The sequence below is a fragment of the Amphiura filiformis genome, chromosome 7 (assembly GCF_039555335.1).
Source record: "Amphiura filiformis chromosome 7, Afil_fr2py, whole genome shotgun sequence".
Taxonomy (NCBI): Eukaryota; Metazoa; Echinodermata; class Ophiuroidea; order Amphilepidida; family Amphiuridae; genus Amphiura; species Amphiura filiformis.
Window position 1 is genome coordinate 15,194,689 of NC_092634.1, and position 7,540 is coordinate 15,202,228.

At 35.1% G+C, this 7,540-nt stretch overlaps 1 long non-coding RNA gene across 1 annotated transcript; it reads left to right on the forward strand.

Moving 5' to 3' along the window:
- Positions 1-2,167: 2,167 nt before the first annotated feature.
- LOC140156278 (uncharacterized) lies at positions 2,168-7,010 on the forward strand. The gene is made up of 3 exons (XR_011859510.1): positions 2,168-2,966; positions 4,557-4,658; positions 6,697-7,010. It is a non-coding gene; the product is annotated as an uncharacterized lncRNA (long non-coding RNA).
- The last annotated feature ends 530 nt before the right edge of the window (positions 7,011-7,540 follow it).

The following is a 7,540-nucleotide window of genomic DNA, read 5'->3' on the forward strand; positions in this document are numbered from 1 at the left end:
GCCAGTGCAGTGGGAATAATTTTGTGAGTAGGCCTTATCAGGGTTGTAGCTAGGCCAAGTTGAGTGCCTGCTAATTTTACTATCCAATTTTATGAATTAGAGCGCAGGCTCAGGTATTTTTGGGATTTTTTAATTTCAAAACATTAGATTTTGGTCATTGCAATCTAAATGTGTTCTGGGACCATTTGTCAGAATTATACAGATAGTTATAATTTTTGCACAGGTAGATATTTGCTAAACATAGGAAATCTTATTCTAATACACTCAGCTTCATTCCGATGTGCTGCATCGAGTGCCCAGCTGTGAACAAAGCTCGACGTATGTGATATCACCGAATCCCCGTATGTGAAATCACTGACCCGTCTTTGAAATCAGAGACGTCTGTGAATTATGAGTGCCCGCGAACTGATGTAGCACATTGTGAATTTGTTGCAATATATTTATTATATTTTTGCTTGAGTGCTTCTAAGCTAAAATAAAGTTTGTTTGGCTTATAATATCTGAAAGAAGATTGTGTGTTGATATAGCATGTCATGTACACAGTACTTACGCAATTACACTAGTTGCGGGTCGCTTGTTTGCATTTACAACTAAGTTGGGACTTTATTGATGAGCAGTAACAAAAACCAAATTTGTGCCTATATTATAAGCCAAATAAACTTCAATGTGGTGTCTATTTTATTTCATGTTATTTGCTCAATGTGAATATGAAATACTGAAATATAACTATAAATTTGCAGCCGAAAAGTTTATCATGATGGCTAAAGGGTTTTGTTATCTCAGAGAATGAATGTAGAAGACTTTCATCCAAACTCTTGGTGTTCTCAGTCCTTACTTAGCATTTGGAGAACAACATGTAGTTTGTTTGTGTTTCTGATCCATTAACAACAGTCGGAGTCATTAAGTTGTGCACCACCTATAAGTAATAATACCCCCACTATCTCTTAGGGTGTTCCTGATGATTTTGATGTGATATTCATTATCTTCTCTCCTTTATATGGAAAGAAGCTGAAAGAAACACAAGAGTCTTTAACATCATCAGTGGAGACTTGGATTTTGAGGGCACTCTCTTTGATTTTTATGTAATATAAATTCATTATTTTCCATCCTTTCTTACAGAGATGTAAAGAAGGTGAAAGTCACACATTGAGTCCTTGAGAGGATCAGCAGAGACTTGGATAACTCTCGAACCAAACATGCACAAACAGTATGCACAAAGAGATTAGTATGCAAAGAATGGCACAATGTACTACCAGAAACAAGATCTGCTTTTGGACATACAGCATTAGACTGTGTCTTTCAAGTAAGTGGCCATATTACACAACATCTTCATGCTTTTGTCAAAATATACAAATCTTGTTGTAATATATTTACAGCTTGATGTAAAATGTCTTGTTTTGTCTTTAATACATAGCTTTGGGCTTAACTGCCAGCTGGGTATGTTAGCACGTGCTGTGCTACTAACAAAAGTGCAAAAAACCCGTTATGATTTTAACAGTTCTCTGAATGAGCAAATTGCTATATCGCCTTTAAAATTTTTCCAACGTGAACTTATTCAACGAATTCAGTGAATTAATTGATCCATCATCATCATGAATGACCTTCTCCAGAGTCTGACATCACGCCATTTATCATTTCATTTGTTATTAATGTCTTTTACCTTGATACGTTGTTCTAGTTTGTGAACCATGGGCTATTGCCTATATATTCTGTTGCCGGCCGGCACGGTGTAAACTGATTTGGTAGATTATGTGCATTTATTTACTTATTTATGTATGTTTATTTATTTATTTATGTTCGTTTGTTTGTTTATTTATGTTTTTGCTTATGTATTTATTTATTTTACTCTCTTTCACTAATTTGCTCACTTTATACTCACTAATGGACAAATATTTATACAGTACTCAATAATTTGAAGGATCAGACTTATTTCTTAACATTTTCAAAAAGAACATAAATCAGGAGATTCGCATTTCATTTATAAATGTAAAATGTTTAGGCAACAGAACACTGCACTACCAAGTACTGAAGCCCTCATTACCTTGGTCAGCACCATGAGAACATAACCGAAAGACTGTAAATCAGGATTGTCAGTTTCTGATCCTTTAGATATTTTAATTGAGTATTATTTATTTATATATTTTCCTCACTCTTTCACTTATTATTGCCGTACTAGTGCTATTTCACAAGTTGTTCACTTACTCACACTTTAAAAATATGTAAATAAATAAATAAATGCAATATAGAAATTAAAAACATGTAAATAAACTGTTTTTCGAGGAAATGAATACCTTACATGAAATGACGGATGGCGCTGTGTCAGACTGAGGAACAGTGTTTATGGTGATCATTTTGAATTGGAGACCTTTTTCGCCTTGGATAATTATAATTATTTTACATTGTGTCTTTATGCCAGTGGATGAGGCTGATGTCAGCAAATACAAATTTACTGTACGGCCAAAAATAGTCATAAGGTATTGAAAACTAAAATTTTTGCTCTTTTGAACCATATAATTTTTTCTTCACATGTTAAAAAGTGCTAATTTTCTTTTTTTTAAAGTTCCATAACCTTTGACCGATCATAATTTTGTAACGGTAAATCCCACATATGTTGAGATATCATTTTAATCCATGAAAATGCAAAAATTTCAATTAACAAAATGACATGTGCCTCATTTACTCACATTGGGTCACATTTATTTATCTGTGTGCCAAACATTATTTACTTACATGTTATACCAAACAATATTTACTTGCATGTTATTGGATGGGAGCAACCAGAAATCAAAGACAGGGAACAGAACAAAACAAAAAACTTATCAAAGAAGCCATCTGGATAAGAAAGAAGTGGGCACAGAGGCACATATATATATATGACCAAGTCCTAAATCAAACCATGCCATCAACGTCACCTCTGCCAGGAAGCCCATGTGCTAAGTGTTGGCACAAAACTCGCATGGATCGAGGTACGTAACTGACATCAAATATTGTTGTTCAGAAGAATTTTGAATTTATAGTAAATTGACAATCCTGATCAACTTATTAGCAGAAAATTTACTTATGTTGGACAAAATAATTATTCAAATTGGAGAAATTGGAGGTCATAGTACACCTTATGACTGGGACATTACGGAATGCAGTCAGAATCTATAACTTTGAGAAAAGTTCATATATACATGATTAAAATATCCTCGTAAATTTTATCATAAAAGTAATATTGTTATTTTTTCAATCAGAAACGCTTTTGTGGTGTATTTGTATTTGAAAGGTACAGAGGAATTTGTCATTTTCTTCTCATGATTTTAGTCAGGCCAGTTGGATAAACTGACTGCCATTGGTACTACCGGTATAATATTTCGCCGACCCAATGCTGTCTGCGGCGAGAAAATTGAGTGGGTGGGCCTTCAGCTTTGTCAATACTTGGGTTTTTTGGAGCAATTTATAAACAATTTTATTTTCTTACACTTGCGCTGGGATCACTGAATGGGTCTTAAATGAGGATGTGAAATTGTGTCAAACTAACCCTAAACAAGGATTTTACTTAAATAAAAACACCCTAAGCGAGGTCTTGGCTTATTCAAGGTGCTGTTGAAGTCGGCTCCAAATTTTTAAAAATTTGGTGTGTAAAATCGCTCGGAAACCACTCTTTTAAAAGTACTTCAATATCACTTTGTACATGTACACTAAGCCAAAAAAGAAACTTATAATTTTTCACAAGGTCATATCTTAAAATCCTCTCCATAAAAATGAACAAAAATTTCACACAGGATTGCTTCAATACTCTACTCTAAACACTGGTCAGTAACCAAACAGTTGACCAAATGACACAACAGCAAAATGCACTGACATGCAACACCTTCCTGGACCACATTCACAGCGCAACAGATTTCTTTGGCTGGGTTCCAATTATTCGCCTGTACATGAACAAAAATTACACACAGGATTACTTCAATATTCTACTCTAAACACATGTCATTAACCAAACAGTTGTCCAACTGACACAACAGTAAATGCACTGACACGGAACAGCTTCCGGGATCACATTCACAGGCGAATAATTGGAACCCAGCCAAAGAAATCTGTTGCGCTGTGAATGTGGTCCAGGAAGGTGTTGCATGTCAGTGCATTTTGCTGTTGTGTCAGTTGGACAACTGCATAGTTAGTGACAGGTGTTTAGAGTAGAGTATTGAGGCAATCCTGTGTGTAATTTTGATAGACAGGATTTTAAGATATGACCTTGTGAAAAATTATAAGTTTCTTTTTGGCTTAGTGTATATCAAATAAGCCAGGTCTAATACCCTGAAAAAACTGAGGCTTTAGGCGTTGTAGTTGTAGTTGTGACAAAATTGGAAATTTTGAATAAAAGGGCTTAAAGGAGTATTTTGTGATCCTAACGTCCTCTTTTTATGACATTTTTCAGTAGATATCCACCAAAAAAGCTTATTCCCAAAATTTCAGTTGATTCCGATTCAGTTGATTCTTATTTTGTCAACATTAAAAAAAATAAACATATTTTATGATTATGATTGTGAAATTTTTTTTAAAAATTTTTGCAGATTTTCAAATGTCGATGGACGGATGTCATTCAGCTATTGGGAGCAGAATAGACTGGAATACTAGGCTGGGATTACTTTCCAACAGGATCATTCATTCATTAGGTAAGAGGATATATTCTGTGTTTTGTAACAAGTGGAATTTAATTTCAAATGTCACAGGTGGGGGGGGGGAGTTAACTGAAGAAAAAAACAGTGGGTACTCAAGTTTGGTTGATTCAAGCATTTTGTTTTGTGCTCATGTAGAATTTCTTTTACTATTTGCAATGTTGCTGAAAATTTTGATCAGCGGTAGTCGCATGTAGCCACACATAGTTTGAAGTTGTAGTACAACTGCTAAACTCCTAAACTGGGAACCATTGTGCACTTCCTAGTAGAAGCATGAGTTTTCATACATGGAGTACAAGGTACAATGTTGATATTAAGATGTGGAGCCAACCTGTGGTGACACCTGAGGGCACAAAAGGCCATAGGGGTAAAAAGTTGAAAATGCTATGATCTTGTTGAAAGTAATACCAAATGACTTGTTTGATCACAAGGATTAAAACTGTCTTGCTTGTGCTATCTATGACATTGCTATGGAGAAAAAAACCCAGGGGGAGTCACTCCCATTGTGGCCTGTACACCATCCGCGATAATCAACTTTTGAAAAGCACCATAAACAAGGATTTAACCCTGGGCTAAAACGACACCCTAAACAGGGATTTCATTCCTAACATCAAATTTCAAACCCTAAATTTCATTTCCGCGTATTTAGAAATTGCAATTTTGCTACCCTTTTTTCCAATTTTTCATGTTTTTGACACCCTAAACGCGATCGCGTGTATCGTGCCTACCCACCTAAAAAATCGACCCTTTTACGCGTTTTCATTATCAATGGTGTACAGGCCACAATGGGAGTGACCCCCGGAAAAAAACATACAAAAACTTAATTCTTAGGTAAAATTTCACTTTTGGTTGTACATGGGTAAAAATTTCAACCTGCTCCAACCTTGGAAAAAAGTGGTGGCAAATTGTCCGTATAGCTGACACAAATCAGAAAAAATAATGTTTTGCCTTTTCAGTTCAGTTCAGTTCATGTTATGTACTGTGGTCATCTACTCTTGTCATCTACTGAGATGGAGGATAAACAAGGTCAAAGGTCATTGGGTAGCCATAGGCTACTGTTGATCCTTGATTTCCAATGCACATAACAAGTAAAGAGTTTAGAAGGCAAGTTCTATAACGTTTCTTGATTCTTATCAGGGCATAACATAGCTGGAATCGCATTGCATTTTGCTACAAAATGTAGCCAAATTGCTATGTAACTACAGAGAAGTATGCCATATTGCAATACATATTGCTATACAAAAGAAAACTTAGTTGCAATTTTGCTAGGAAAAATTTGGACACTAAATTATGCCCCGATTCTTATGTCAAGGTGAGAAATTTGTCACCATTTTTGCTAAAACTCAAATATAAGGTGAAATTTTTACTCCTGTGAACAACCAAAAGCATATTTTTACCTATAAATTATATTTTGTAGGATAATCAGTAGGTTGTAGATAGCACAAACTATTACATTTTTTATCCTTGTGATCAGACAAGTAATTTGGTATATCTGCCAGCAATGACCTCTTGTGACCTCTTGCGTTCACAAGGAGTGTAATCCAAAATGGTACGTTCCACATCTTAAAACCAACATTGGACCTTGTACTTCATTTGTGGAGTCATAAGTTTAGGTCCCTGTAAGTAATACCTCCCACTATCTCTGATGGTGTTCCCAGTGATTAATTAAATTGGGATATGACAGCTAGACAAATAATATGTAATAATGTAAGCAGTCATTACCCAGCCATCGCATATCCTGGAACACTACAGTGATTTCTACCAACTGTATAGTGGATCGAAGCCAATCAACAGCAAGAATCGCTGATAAAATCAAATTGGAAAAGTTATCACATATACCAATGAAATTTACTGTCAGGGGCTTGGTGTTCCTGTTGATTTTAATGTGATATTCATTATTTTCTGTCCTTTGTATGGAAAGGATGTGAAAAAAAATACAGTGAGTCTTTGACATCATCCGTGGAGACTTGGATGTTGAAGGCACTCTTTGATTTTGATGCAAAATAAATTCATTATTTTCTGTCCTTTGTTACAGAGATGTAAGAGAAGTTGAAAGAAACACAAAAAGTCTTTGAGAGGATCAGTGGATTTGGATAACTCTCCAACCCAAAATGCACAACCACAGAATGCGAATCACATAATGTAATAACAGCAACAAGGTTTGAGAAAATGCTAAGTGTTAGCATGAAACTGCCATGGATCGAGGTATGTATCAAATATTGGATTTGTTTGGAAGAATTTTGAACTTTATATTTTAATTTCAATCCTCATGAATTTATTTGCAGATAATTTACTTATGTTGGACAAAATAATTATTCAAATTGGATAAATCATTTGGTCATCTGCCAACGTGCAATGTTGGTATATACGATACTCATCCTTGTAAATGTAATATTGTTATTTTTTCAAGCAGATTGGTTGGATTCGATTTTTTGTGGTATCATCTACAGGATTGTAATTGAAAGGTACAGAGGAAGTCATAATCTTCTTATGGTTTTAGTCAGGCCAGTTGGATAAACTAGCTGCCATTGGTACCGGTATATTTCGCCAACCCAATGCTGTCTGTGGCGAGGAAATTTAGCGGGTGGGGTATGTGTTAGATTTGTTTACTTTACGCAATATACTGATTAATTTTGGAAGAAAAGGATAGTTAGATCAGGGAAGTAGTTAGACACATATTGTAACTGAACCTAATTGCTTTCAGCATGGATCCTAGTAACAAGTCAATATGATTGAAGATGACAGTTGTTGAAGGGAAAAATGATATATTGTTGTGCCTGTTCTTTATAGCCTTCCTTGTGTCACAACTTGTACATACTTAATTTGGTCAAGTTATTTCTTGGATTTTAGGGAGTGTTCACTGTTCAAATAGTGTATGC